A 13,771-nucleotide genomic window follows, 5' to 3' on the forward strand; every position below is an offset into this window, starting at 1 on the left:
TGAGAATCATCAGAGGACTAACTCGTTAACAAATCAGGTGCAGAGGTCAGAAGTTCGATTCAACCTTCAAACATTATGCCTTGAATCTGAGCTATAAATCTAATTCAGATTCACAGACTTACTCCTCTAAAAGACTAGATAACCTAATCGTACATTCGTTCCTCCTAACTTTTCTCTCTGTGTTCTCCTGCCCTGAGTAATTGACTCTGTAAAAGCACTCATTGAATAAAAAGGTCAGGTTCTGCCTTCTCAGCAGCATCCTACCAGAACAGTTTGCTCCATGACTCCTGTTTCTTTGACAGTGTGGTGTTGCCTGATGCAACGGAAAATCTGAAATCACCCCTTAAAGAAGAGACATGGAACCAAGTCATCAGCGATCCCATCCCCAAGGACATCAGGAGAACAGGTTGGGCACTGGCCCTGAGGTGGGGAGGAACGAATAATTGACATCACTGAAGCCTGTCTGAGCTCTCCTTGCAGGACCAAGAAAAGCAAAAATTGTCTGGGCCTCTCTGAATAGATTTAGACCCTGAGAAATCCAGGCATCTAGGTGTTCCCACTTCTCTGAAAGAATTCTAAGACAAGCCTGGCCCGTCTCTAAAACACATCCAGAAGTTTCATGAAGCTCAATGATAAAATTTAAAAATTCAGAGTCTTCTCAAAACTTCTTCCAAATGTGCATTGTTTGTGTTGGGACTGACTCTTGGACTTTCTTCATAGTATGGCCCCCCAATATATCTGCACTCCACCCACAAGTGAAGAAACAAACGTTTCCTGCTGACACCAGGTGGGAAGACAGTGAAATCTTCAGGCTTGTGCAAGGGTAAAAAGAGCATTAGCAACTGAGCATGTTGGTGAAATAACAAAATGAATAGAATTAATGAACATATCGGTGAGATTTTAGAAGTAGAACAGAAATAGGTCAAATCCACCAACAACCCTTTTTCCAGTATAGGTCAGAAATAATCACCAAAATTCCAAATTTGGGGGGCTAACATTTGTCAACCACCCACAAGTGTCTGCACTAATTGGGGAGAAGGATGATGAGATGCTGCATTATCTGACAAGAGTGGAAGTGACGGAATTTGAAGATATTAAATCAAGTTACAGAATAGGTTTTTATTTAGAGGAAAATCCTTCCTTTGAAAATAAAGTTCCTTCCTAAAAATTTCATCTGCATGAGAGTGGTACTCCATCTTCAAAACCCACGGAAATCACAGCCTCTCTGCTGGTGCAAGGGGTTAAGCACTATGAAGCAATCTGCAGCCTCTGCAGCACAAGGCCAGCCAGGGAGAATCCCACAAGGCGCGGCAAACCTCTCCTGTCTAGTCGCTGCTCCCCTCAGCAGTGTACTTCCGTCAGTCTGCCTGTTCTGTTCCCTACTCTCTCTCTGGTGGATTCTCTCACCCCCTACACCTCTGGCCTGTACCCTAGCTCTTGTATGCATGGATAAATAAATCTTAAAAAAAAAAAAAAAAAACAGATGGCCTACAGACATATGAAAAAAAGGTTGAATATTTTGTAAATACTGGTGTAACACGGTGGTCCCCAGGAAAGTGGGAAGATCCAGGTTCCCTACCCCACCCAAAGGAGAGTGGAGCTAAAGAAAAAAAAAAGAAGCTGCAGAGGAGACTGAGGAAGGGAGGAAGCAGGATGAAGAGCCAGGAGACCTGGGGGAGGCACATGGAGCCGAGAGACATGTGAAGAAACTTCGCTTGCCTTTTGGTCATGGACTGGGTGACACAGATGTGGGTGAGAGACCCATGGGGAGGTGACAATGGCAGCTTTTACCTTGATTTTGATTTTGCTCTCTTTGTCCCAGACTTGCCTGACAGTTTCTGCCCCCTTTCCATGGGTACCCTCCAGAAGGTGCTTTAGATCTGTGGCGGACTTTCGGGCCTTGCTCTGGGCCAATTCCATTTGGGTGGACTTTTACCCACAAGGGGACGGGTAACTTTGGGTACTTGATTTAGAAACTATATTCTTTGCCTTTCCTGTATTGTTTCCTAATTGTATTAAAGTTCCTTTTCATTAAAGTCTCTTGGTTTTGTGTTGATGTGGCAGATGGCAGAACTTATTTAGAGCAGGCAGGTTTGGGGGGTCTGGGGTGCCCCTCTCCCTGCCCTGTAACACTGGCTCTGTTATAGAGCAACCCCGATATTAAAACGGGTTCCTGGCTGTGGGTCCTCACCCGCGCGCTTTAAAGGGACTTATGAAAACTCTATTACACACACACACACACACAAAAGGTTAATAAAAGGTTTATTTACAAGAGAAAAGGAAATAAGGAAAATGTACAACTCAGGGAAAAAATAGGGAAATAAAGTCTTCAAAGCGTCCTACCCGATCCGACGACCTGGAAACCCAAAGTCACTCTCAGAGCTGGCCTGATGCTGCGAGCTGGCGGAGAGCCAAAATGGGGGCGCCCCAAAGCCCACGTGTCTGCCTTTTATATCCACCTGGCTGCTTAACCCCACCCTCAGGTCCCAGCCACCTTCCTTTGGTGATGATGGGATTTGGAGTTCCCAGTGTCTTTGGCTTTGGCCTGGGGTGGGGGTGGAGTCCACAAAGCCTATATGGAATTAGCTTTGGGACATCCTTTTCCCCCTAACAGCTCCATGAATGTAAAGAACACTTTACTGCACTCACAGGTCATCAGAACAATATATATGAAAGGGGACACTTCTCATCCCTAGTTTTTCAATTGTTACCTTTGGATTGGTCCTCCTTTAAATCTTCCTTGCCAGTGTCTCCTTTTCTTCCTTTTAGGTATTTTTAGGAGAATACACTCTGATGTTCAATGTTGGCACAAGGTGGAAATGGCCTAATGGTGCTTTCCTGGGAACACAGCCCCATCTTAATGGGGCTTGAGCTCTGAGTTTTACATTTTACGGAGTATCTGTTCTTTATATTGCTTGCGCTGGTCCTTAGAGTAATTGAGACTCAGAATGGTCCAGCAACTTGTCCAAAGTTGCACAACTGTAAATAGCATAACAAGAACCTGAACAGGTTGTTTTCTCTCTTGGCCTTGTGCTGTTTCACTCACCATCCACCATTTCTAAGAGCAGAGTTGTTTTGAACTCCAGTGAATAAATATGTATTTTGTTTGGATTTTATCATTCATCCCTGAAACAAGCTACAACCATCCTCCAGAAACCACAGTTGCAATGGATATGCTCCCAAGCTTACTTCCATGGCTTTGTAATTTTTTGTTTCCTTGTTTTCTCTCCTTTACCATAAGCCCCTGACAGCCAGAACTGTGCCTTTCATCTCTATAGCCCAGTATGTAGAACAGGGCCTGCTCAATAAACAATTACTTAATATACATTTCTTGAGAAGGAATGAATTAATTAAAAAATGAGCAAGTCTATGTGAGAGAACTACAAGATATGATAATGAAAAACAAAAGGTCTCTGTAATCCTTGATCAGAAAGGTCAAAGCTCCGTTTTTTGTTTTTTTTTTAATCTGGCTGTGAATCAGAGACTTCTCCTACAAGACTTCAGATGTTAGAATCCATGTGGGATTCTAGCTGCATTCAAATGGAAATTAATTTGATGAGGCAAAAAGATAAAGGCAAGAGATCAGTCCAGAACATAATCTCTTGAGACCTCAAGATCCAAATCTATTAAATCTGCCTCCAAAAGCAACACAATCATCTTCACAGCTTTGTGCCTTCAGGCATCCCTCACCTCTCCTGACACCTGGACGGCCTCACTTGGCAAAGCAGTGTGTAAGTCTGGTTACACACAGCTTTACATAAGTTTTATTCTAAATTTGCTTCAATGTTCATCACTTTCAAAAATTACAATTGGAAATCCTGTTTGTCATCTGAACATCTTTATTTCAACACATTACTCCAAAAATGGTGGATTGTGATCCTTTCAAACACATAGAGCAAAACAGCCTGAGCCATATTGGGCATGACCAAGCCTCTGTGTGCTGTGCGGTACAGTCTGCCTAACATCACCCAGTAAAAGACCGAGGGTACCCAGAATCCAAAGCTCACTTAGCCCATAGAAGTCTTCACCTCAATAGACCACATTTCCAAAAGCGGAACAAGGAAACCAAAAAGCTTATGTCTTTGGTTTTGGGTTCTGTTCTGAGTCATATGGAAACCTCTTAGTCCCCTATTGAAAGAAAGCACCCATTCCCACCTGGTCTAAGTCCAGGAAGCATGATTTACACACAATGCAAATGGTGCTCCCTGGGGTTGTGTGATACAACATTCCTGCTCAAAATAATAAAGCTAACAGGAGAACAGGCCTCCAGCTGTGGAAAGATAAAATTCTGCATCATTAGGAAGTGCTGGCTAGTTGGGTTTTTTGTTTCTTTTTTTTAAAGATGTATTTATTTATGCATGCAAGAACTGGGGTACAGGCCAGAGGTGGGTTGGGGGGAGTGAGAAGATTCACCAGAGACAGAGTGGGGAACAGAACAGGCAGATTGACTGAAATACAATCCTGAGGGGAGCAGCTGGAGAGACAGGAGAAGTCTGCTGCGCCATGTGTGTTGCTCCCTGGCCTGCCAGGGATTGAACTCATGCTGCAGAGACTGCAGATAACTTTATAGTGCTGCGTCTTAACCCCTTGCACCACCAGGGAGGCCCTGCTTTCTACTCTTTAAAGAGGCATTGTCAGTTCCCTTAGCCATTTCTCCCACAAATCCAACAGCACTTATTGGGGCTGCAGAAGGAAAAGCCAGTACCATTTGTTAAATTAATGATCCCTGAAGCTTTAGGAAATGGTATCAATGAGTCTACATTAGGGAAAATAAGCAAACTTGGTGATTAAGTTGTCTTCTCTTTGGTTTCTCTGAGTTCAAGATAGTGTGGATGAGCTTGCACAGTAATCAGGAAGATTCTGAAAGAATCTAAATGTGACTATCTGGAAAAGTCAAGAGAAGAAAATATACCACATGGAGAAAAGAGAAATGCCACTCGTGGAGTTCCAAATGGACAGAAAGAGAAGTTGGCCTTACATCTTTAGGAAAATCCTGTCTACGTGGTATTAATTAATACTCTGGACACCTCCCCCTCCCCAGAAGAGATTAGACATTTTTTTCTCAGGTGCTATATATTAGAAGACTTTGCAGACTCCACTGTGGCAGAAATTCGTCAAGAAAGTCTCAGTCTCCCTACGGAGAATAACAGTCATATCTTTAATCTGTCTCTAGTCACCACAGAGGCTTTTGGCTTATGCTTTACGTAACTTTTTCCTCAGAGGCCAGCAAAGCCACTAATCATCAGATGGGTAAATAAGCTGGCTATGACCTGCTAAGTAGATGTTTAATACATGAAAAGGGCCAAGAGGACTTACAAAGCATGGCCAGAAAAGGAAGCTTCCAAGAACGGAGCAACCTTTTGACTGTATAGATGATGTGGGTAAATACAGCTCACATGGCCACTTAGCAAGTTCAGAGCCACTTCAAAACAGAGCTAAGAGCCTCTCAGCTGCTCCCGCAGTGAGCTGCTCCCGTCTTTCCTGTTCAGACAGTGTCTGTGCTCACCCCATTGAGAGTCATGGAGACACACTGGCGGGTGAGCACCTGGCCAAACACAAAGAATAGGAGGTTCCACACGTGGCCATCCTGTCTGCCACCAGGCTCATGTGGGCAGTAGAAATGGTTATTGCTTGTCTCGGTAATAAAATCCTTGAATAAATTTTGTAGAGCTTTACATCAGCCTCATAAGAGTTACTAGGCAACTGCTCCAGGAAAGCTGGGGTGGGGGTGGGGGGTGATGGTGATGAGGTACAGAACTCCAGAGACTCAGAAAAAGACTAGTATGTGTCCTGCAAAGATCTTGTACTGAAAATACATGGTCTTTTGTACTGAAAATACCATGAAGTTGTGAACTTTGTGCTAACCATAAAATCCAATCAATATAATGCAAACCCCAATAAAACTAGAGTCCTGCCTCTTGCAGCAACCAATTCTTCTACTCCAAAGTGAAGTTTCTTTTGAAAGGACTGTAAATATCACTCAAGGTCATGGATCAAAAACAAACAGAAACAGGGCCTCCCCAGTGGCGCTGCGGTTGAGCGCCGCACTGCGAAGCTGTCCGCAGCCTCTGCAGTGCCGGTTCGATTCCCCACTGGCCAGGGAGAACCCCACATGGCGCAGCAGACCTCTCCTGCCTCGCCCGCTGCTCCCCTCAGCAGTGTCTTCACTCAGTCTGCCTGTTCTGCTCCCCGCTCTGGCTCTGGTGAATTCTCTCACCCTCCCACGTTTCTGACCTGTACCCCAGTTCTTGTACTAAATAAATAAATCTTTAAAAAAAAAAAAACAACAGAAACAGAGGCACCAACCATAAAGAGTAGCACATGTTGCTTATAATGGTTTAGTTTTCATGTGGCGGTAGCCCTCAGACAGCTGTTAATCAGCACCTTTCAATCAAATTATATTTCTGAAAAGATTGTGCTGGCGAAGTAACCTGCTAAATGGACTAAAACAATCCCAAGGATAGGAAAGGTCAGATTTAGGTTTTGTAGCACCTGACACTTATTCAATATGGAAGTCCTGTTCAAGAAAAAGAACACACAATTTCAAAATTCAAAAGTGCTAGGTACATCCTTAGGCCTTGGAAGGGGCAAATTGGAGGACCTTAAACCAGACTTTGCTGTACATTAGAAACATTTGGGGAACTTTAAAATCCTGATCCCCAGTTTGCGTCCCCCACCAAATAAATCAGAATGTCTGGAGGGCAGGGGCATGTGTGGGGGTGACAGTCAGGCTTCAGTATTTTTAAAAGATCCCTAAGTGATTACCATGTGCAGCAAACTTTGGGAACCACTGTTTTAAGTTTAGATTTTTTAGCTTCAGGAAAGCCTTCATCTGCATATGGAGTATATTTTCACTTATTTATTTAAGGCTGTGGAACAATTGCCATATTCTAAGGACTATATCCCCGACAATTAGCACTATGCCTGAGATGAGGCTGGTGATCAATAGAGTTTGGGGAGCATATAAACCAACATTAGTCAGGTGTGTCTCACTGGACACTGGTTGGAGACTAGAATTGGAATTCTCTAGTTTATCTTTTCCTTTAGATGTGCCATTTTTAAAGGAATACTGGGTTTAACCCAAGATAAATATACTTCATGTTCCCCTACACTTACTAGGTGGTCCCTATGAATTTCAGATACAAAAGAAGCTAGTTAGCAAGCTTCCTGAAAGACGATGAAGTATCTTTTCATCTATTGTTCTTATTTTCTTGGAATGTATGTATGTGGAAAAATAAAGAGTGTGTCTGACTGCAGAAATTCCAAATAATTAGTGGAAGATCTCTTTTCCCAGTTACAATGTCTCCAATTCAACTAGCACCTTTAACTCGAATGTGGAAAGAAAAAATTACCAAGTTTCCTCTTGCCACAACCACTGTAGTATTTCTCTGGAGATCCCAGCTGTTAGTAGCAGGAGAATAAAACTGAAGATTCAGTTCATTTCAAATTTACTCTGGCCCACAAATTTAAACATACCTTATAAGTATTGCTCAGTCTTTTATTTTAAAAAAATAACAAAGGTCCAGTGTCTTCTAAGCTGGTGTCCAGGTGTAGCTGGGAGACTTCATGGTAGATGTAGAGGATTTTGTTCCTTCCAACTCTCACTCCAGTTTCCAGAGTGTTGGTCACACACTACCACTTGAGACCATCCTAGAGCTAATATAAATTCCGAATCGTCTGTTTTGGCTTAGGTTAGATTCCACAGTGCTTCCTGGGGGACTAGGACTCATCTCAGCTCCCACTGGCAACAAGCGCTTGAGTCTCTAACAAGCCTTGAGTCTCCCCCAGCTCTGTTGTGGCATCACAGTTTCTTGCCATGGCAGGCCTATTGGCATGTCCTCTAGCTCTCAATTCAGCATTGATATTGCACAGGAAATTCAGGCAGCTTGGGAAAGCTAAAACTCAGAGCTTTCCTTTGCAGGTGGAATATGGCCAAGCCTAAGCTGGAATAGGAGCTGCTGGAGAGGCGATATCCATGTGCTGTCCCGCAATAGGCAAACTGTCAAGAAGGGTGGGCAATAGTGTGAGTGTGCTTGCTAATGGGCCCACATATAAAATGCAGGGAGACACCCACCCGCCACTTTTCTTATAGTTACCTAAGTCTGAAAAAAGCCCCAAATCTCCGTGTACCAGGTAGCCTGACAGGGTGAAAGTGGGTCACTTCAGGAAAAGTGCTGTGAACTTTGACTTTCAGAAACTGATGGAATGAACAACTTACTCATTAAGCTTCTGTTTTCTTCCTACCTTGAATTATCACCCTTCTTAATTCTACTGAAGCCAGTGCTTAACACATGGCAACTTCAACAAATTACAGCATGCTGGGGCATGAATGAATGTTAAGTGTTCATCTACAATTCAGTTTCTCTCTTACTGGTTCAGTAAACTTTAAAGCACGTACTGACTACATACTGGAAGTTTATCTCTGACGGAAGATATCACAAAGTGACTCGTTTTATTAACATCACAAGTCTCCCAGGAAGGACCAAATCCTCTGCCCACTGAAGTCCTCCAATGCTCAACAGCATTAAAGAAATCTGCTCTACTGTGTAGGGTGAGAGAACTGGTCAAGAGTGAGGGTAGGGGCTTAAACAAGATGAGCTCATATTTCAGAACCAGAAAAGGTTTTTTTTTTTGAAAACCAGATATTTGATGTGAAAATAAACTCATAGCAGTTCCTCTGTAGAAGCACACACAGAGAAAAAGTCACTAGATCATTCCAATTCGTCTACTACTGACAATCTCATCAGGTACAAAAACCCTTTTGCTCTCTGCATTTTTTGCATGACGGGTGCTCAAGACGTCACAGGACAACCCTCCACGCGCACATTGGGTCCACCATCCAGAGTCTCTTCTGTTTGGACTTACTTAGGTAGAGATGCATCCTCTTCTCCCCACCCTCCAACTGCTTTTTTTGTTCCTTTATATGCAGAATTGCAAAAGGAAACAAAGACTTCAAATCCCACTGGCAAAAAACCTTTAAATCTCTTTCTCTTCACTTTTCCAGATGAGAGGCTTGGAGGGGAGACAAGAGATAAATATTTTTTTTTCTTTTTCAATTAATTTCCATTTCTTTCAAGTCTGAGTAAACTCTGGGCACAGAACCACCAGGATGATATGATTATGGATACTATTAATCTCCCCATCAAAGGAAAGTCAACCTGTGGTTACAGAGCAGTTGGCACGTTCCTCCAAATGGAGCAGCATGATGCTCCTTGTTGCCTTTGGGGACAAAGCACTCAGGGCATAACCTGTAGCAACTTCCTAGAAGGTAATGCCTGAGTACTTTGTGAGTCGTGTTTTCCCAGAGTTGTGTATCCTAAAGAAATAGCCAACCAGTATTAAATATGTGCAAATAGAATGAAAGAGAAAAACCTACCGAAATGTTCAGATCACTCAAGACCCAATTGTGACATTTTAATTTTTAAAGTCCATTCAGATATCACTTGATGTCAGCCATAAGCAAAGCACACACTTGAAGCAAGAAGTCTCCAAATTGCTTTCGATATTGAGTACTATAAAAATAAAATCTGAAATAGCTACTGAAGTTATTTAGGATTGTTATAGGGTCCACAATGTCAGAATTTTTTTCTATCAATGATGACAGGCTTCTCTGTGGTGGGGAAGTTAAAGCACTTAAGTTTCCTCCAGAAGACATGTTTGTTGATTGGCCAAGTAAATTCCTATTCCTAGATACAAATAGGAAAAGTCCAATAGCAGCTGCATTTTGAAGAAAGCACATTTTGGATTTACAATTAAAACCCACCTTCTCAAAGATAGTCCCAAAGGTCCCAAATACAGTCCCTCACATGGTATGGGCTCAACAGGCATATTTGAAACAAGTTACATGATCCTGTGCTCAGTGAGTGGCTTATGAAGTCATGTATACAGGGCCTCCCCAGTGGCACAGCAGTTGAGCACTGGGTTGCGAAGCTGCCTGCAGCCTCTGCAGCGCTGGTTCGATCCCCGGCTGCTCCCTGGCCACCGGAGGAGGGTCCCACATGGCGCGCAGACCTCTCCTGCTGCCCGCTGCTCCCCTCAGCAGTGTACTTCTGTCCTGCCTACTCTGCTCCCCGCTCTGGCTCTGGTGGATTCTCTTACCCTCCCATGCTTCTGACTGTACCCAGTTCTTGTATACATAAATAAACAAACAAACAAACAAATAAATCTTAAAAAAAAAAAAACTTAAAAAAAAAAAAGCCATGTATACAGATTCTCTTGCATTGTATGCTGATCAACTTCCCACTTACCCATCCACCTTACTTTCAACATACACTTTTTTCTGGAAGCAAGCCCATATTTCAGTAATTTCTCCAGGAAAGCCTCTTCCTCCTTCCTTTCCACTATTCCATTGTTGGAGAAGGCATACATAGCATTGGGCCTGACTGAACAGGAAAAGTGTCAGTTCTAGAAAGGACTGCCCCCAGAACATGTTCCCGAAACATTACATTTTGATTTCCCATGTAACCATATTGAATGGTAAGGGGAGAAACCCATAAAAGTCATTATAAACAGATCCCATGATGTCAAAGGAAAAACAGCTGGAGAAAAAGAGTTTAATAAGCAGCTGCCTTTTATTACAATAGGCTTGACGTCATTATTTATTATTTCCAAGACTAAAACACAAAGCCATGTGCTGCCCTGTGGACCAGGATGAAAAGGATATGTGGACTTTGCTGAGTATTTTAATATCCTCTTATTGACAATAGATAGAAGATCTGAACAAGGACTGGGAACAGGAAATGATTTTAGTGATTTCATTACAGTAATAGAGAAAAGCATTTCCAATGACAGAGTTTGGCAGATGGTCTGGTGAGGCTTCAACTTCTTAACAGCCTGCAGGTCAAGCTCAATATTGATACAAGCACAGTATGTAATTAGTGAGGTGTCCTAGTGAGCAGAGGAGTTTTTATAAATATATGCTGTAGCCTTAGCAGTGGGACAAAGGAAACTTAATGTTTACAAGTTAATTTAAAACCCTTTCACAAGGAAAGGTATTTAGAGGTAACAAGATTTTTATATAGTAAGACAGTAGCTAAAAAGCAATTGTGTCCTAGTACCAATCATGATTGCAGGGGCATATCAAATACGGTCTATCTTCACTTAATTTATCTCAAGTGACAAATAAAAGTGGTTGTAGAACTTTCAGATTTTGGAGACTTTTCAAATCTCATTCAAGAAAACCTAAAAAGCTTTCTAATATATTTTGAAGCCTGAAGTGTGATGCCTCCAGCTTTGTTTTTGTTTGCATTTTTGCTCAAAACTGTTTTGGCTATTTGAAATTTGTTGTGGTTTCATATAAACTTTAGGACTTTTTTCCTATTTCTGTAAAAAATGCCATTGGGATTTTTGACAGGGATTGTAATTGAATCTGGCCATTTTAATATGAATTCTTCCAATTCATGATCTTGGGATGCCATACTGTTTATTTGTGTCTACCTTAATTTTGTTCGTCAGTGTTTTAAAGTTTTAGTGTACAAGTTTCCCACTTCCTTGGTTAAGTATAAATTTTTTTAATGCTATTATAAATGGGATATTTTAAAAAAGACATAAAGACCATTGGAATAGAATAAAAAGTCCATATATATACAGTCAACTGATAGTCGGTAAAGCTGCCACCTGGGAAAGGGATAGTATCTTCAATAAATGGTGTTGGGTGGAAACTGGACACCCATGTACAGAGAATGACTCAAAATGGATGAAAATGCAAATATAAGACTTATAATTATAAACCTCTGAGAAAACGGGGAAAGTTTCTTGGCATTGGTGTTGACAATAATGTCTTTGATGTGACACCAAGCATACAGGCAACAAAAGCAAAAATAGACAAGTAGAGCTACATCAAACTAAAAGGTTTCTGTGCAGGAAGCAATCAATCAACAAAATGATGATGCAGTCTATGGAAGAGAAAGTATTTCCAAACTGTATGTTGATGATAAAGAGACTTAAAGTTCAAACATATAGGCAAGTCCTGTAACTCAAGAGCAAAAATCAAATAAACCAGGGCCTCCCTGGTGGCGCAAGGGGTTAAGCACTGCGCTATAAAGCAATCTGCAGCCTCTGCAGCACAAATTCAATCCCCGGCCAGCCAGGGAGCAGCCCACATGGCACAGCAGACCTCTTCTGACTCGTCCGCTGCTCCTCTCAGCAGTGTATTTCGTCAGTCTGCCTGTTCTGTTCCTCACTCTGTCTCTGGTGGATCCTCTCACCCCCCCCCCCGTATCTTTGGCCCACACCCCGGCTCTTGTATGCATAAATAAATCAATCTTAAAAAAAAATCAAATAAACTAATTTTTAAAAAGAATAAAACTACCATGTAGTCAAGCATTTCACTTCTGGGTATATAGCCAGCACTTTCCCTGGGGTACAGGCCAGAGGTCTGGGAGGCGAGAGGATTCACCAGAGACAGAGTGAGGAACAGAACAGGCAGATCTACTGAAATACACTGCTGAGGGGAGCAGCGGGCGAGACAGGAGAGGTCTGCTGTGCCATGTGGGCTGCTCCCTGGCGGGCCGGGGATCAAACTTGTGCTGCAGAGGCTTCAGCTTGCTTCATAGTGTGGTGCCTAACCACTGCGCCACCAGGGAGGCCCTAGACAACTTTTCTATCACATTCACTTTAGTTTCAACCTGGATTATTGTATTAGGGGTGCACATTTAACCCAACGTAGCCAGTCCATAAGCTGGTCAGAGACTCACAACTGCCTGATGTACCGATACTCTCCCTTCCAGGCCTGGCTTCAGTGTGGCAGGGCCATTGCCCTTTTCGAGAATTTCATTCCTTACTAGGGCTATGAGGTCAGAAAAATTAAGAGTAAAATGAGAAAGGCCTACTCCATGATGCCCCTAAAATATGTTAAGTCTTGCAGGCATGGACTTCCAAAGAAAATAAGGCTATTAAAAAATTTAAAAAAATTTAAAAAAGGCAGCCACAAGGGCATAATATTCCCTAAAGAGCAGCCTAATATTCCAAAATCTTTAGCTTTGAAAACTAACTAGAAACCATGGATGATCTTTAGTTTTTTAACATTACAGATGCTTCCTGAGTTTAATACTAAACTGGGCAAATTTGACTTTATGTTTAAGTTAATACTTAAGGCAAATCCTATTTTTCTAATGCAGACCTTGTATTCTGTAGTGATACAGAGCAGTCAGGTTGATGAACAAAATCCTATGAGGTCAGAGTAGAAGTCTTTTTTTTTTTTTTTTATAGAGGCATGTTTTATTTATTTATTTGTTTGTTTGTTTATACACGCACTGGGTACAGTCAGAAGCGCTGGAGGGTGAGAGAATTCACCAGAGCCAGAGCGGGGAGCAGAGCAGGCAGAAGGACCGAAGTACACTGCTGAGGGGAGCAGCGGGCGGCAGGAGAGGTCTGCGCGCCATGTGGGACCCTCCTCTGGTGGCCGGGGAGCAGCCGGGGATTGAACCGGTGCCGCAGAGGCCGCGGGCAGCTTCGCAACCCAGTGCTCAACCGCTGCGCCACCAGGGAGGCCCAGAGTAGAAGTCTTGAAGCATTGGCCACAAAGTGTCCTCCTGCTTCCAGACTTATCTGGGTTCTTTTGGCTGCTGATTTGGTTGCCTGGCCTTCAAGACTACACTTGCCAAGGTTCTGGTGTGTCTGACTAGCCCAAAGAATAACAAGTGATGTCTAAAATCTGGCTCTCTCTAAAATTTTGATTCTGCTTCTCTCCCTTAGTCTCCTGTACCCACAAGAAGCACTCGCTTTTAAAAAACATCAACAGGAAACCTCAACCATACACAAAAAGAGAGAA

This window comes from Talpa occidentalis, unplaced genomic scaffold (genome assembly GCF_014898055.3).
Source record: "Talpa occidentalis isolate TD23 unplaced genomic scaffold, MPIMG_talOcc4v2.1 talOcc4.3, whole genome shotgun sequence".
In the NCBI taxonomy this organism is placed as follows: Eukaryota; Metazoa; Chordata; class Mammalia; order Eulipotyphla; family Talpidae; genus Talpa; species Talpa occidentalis.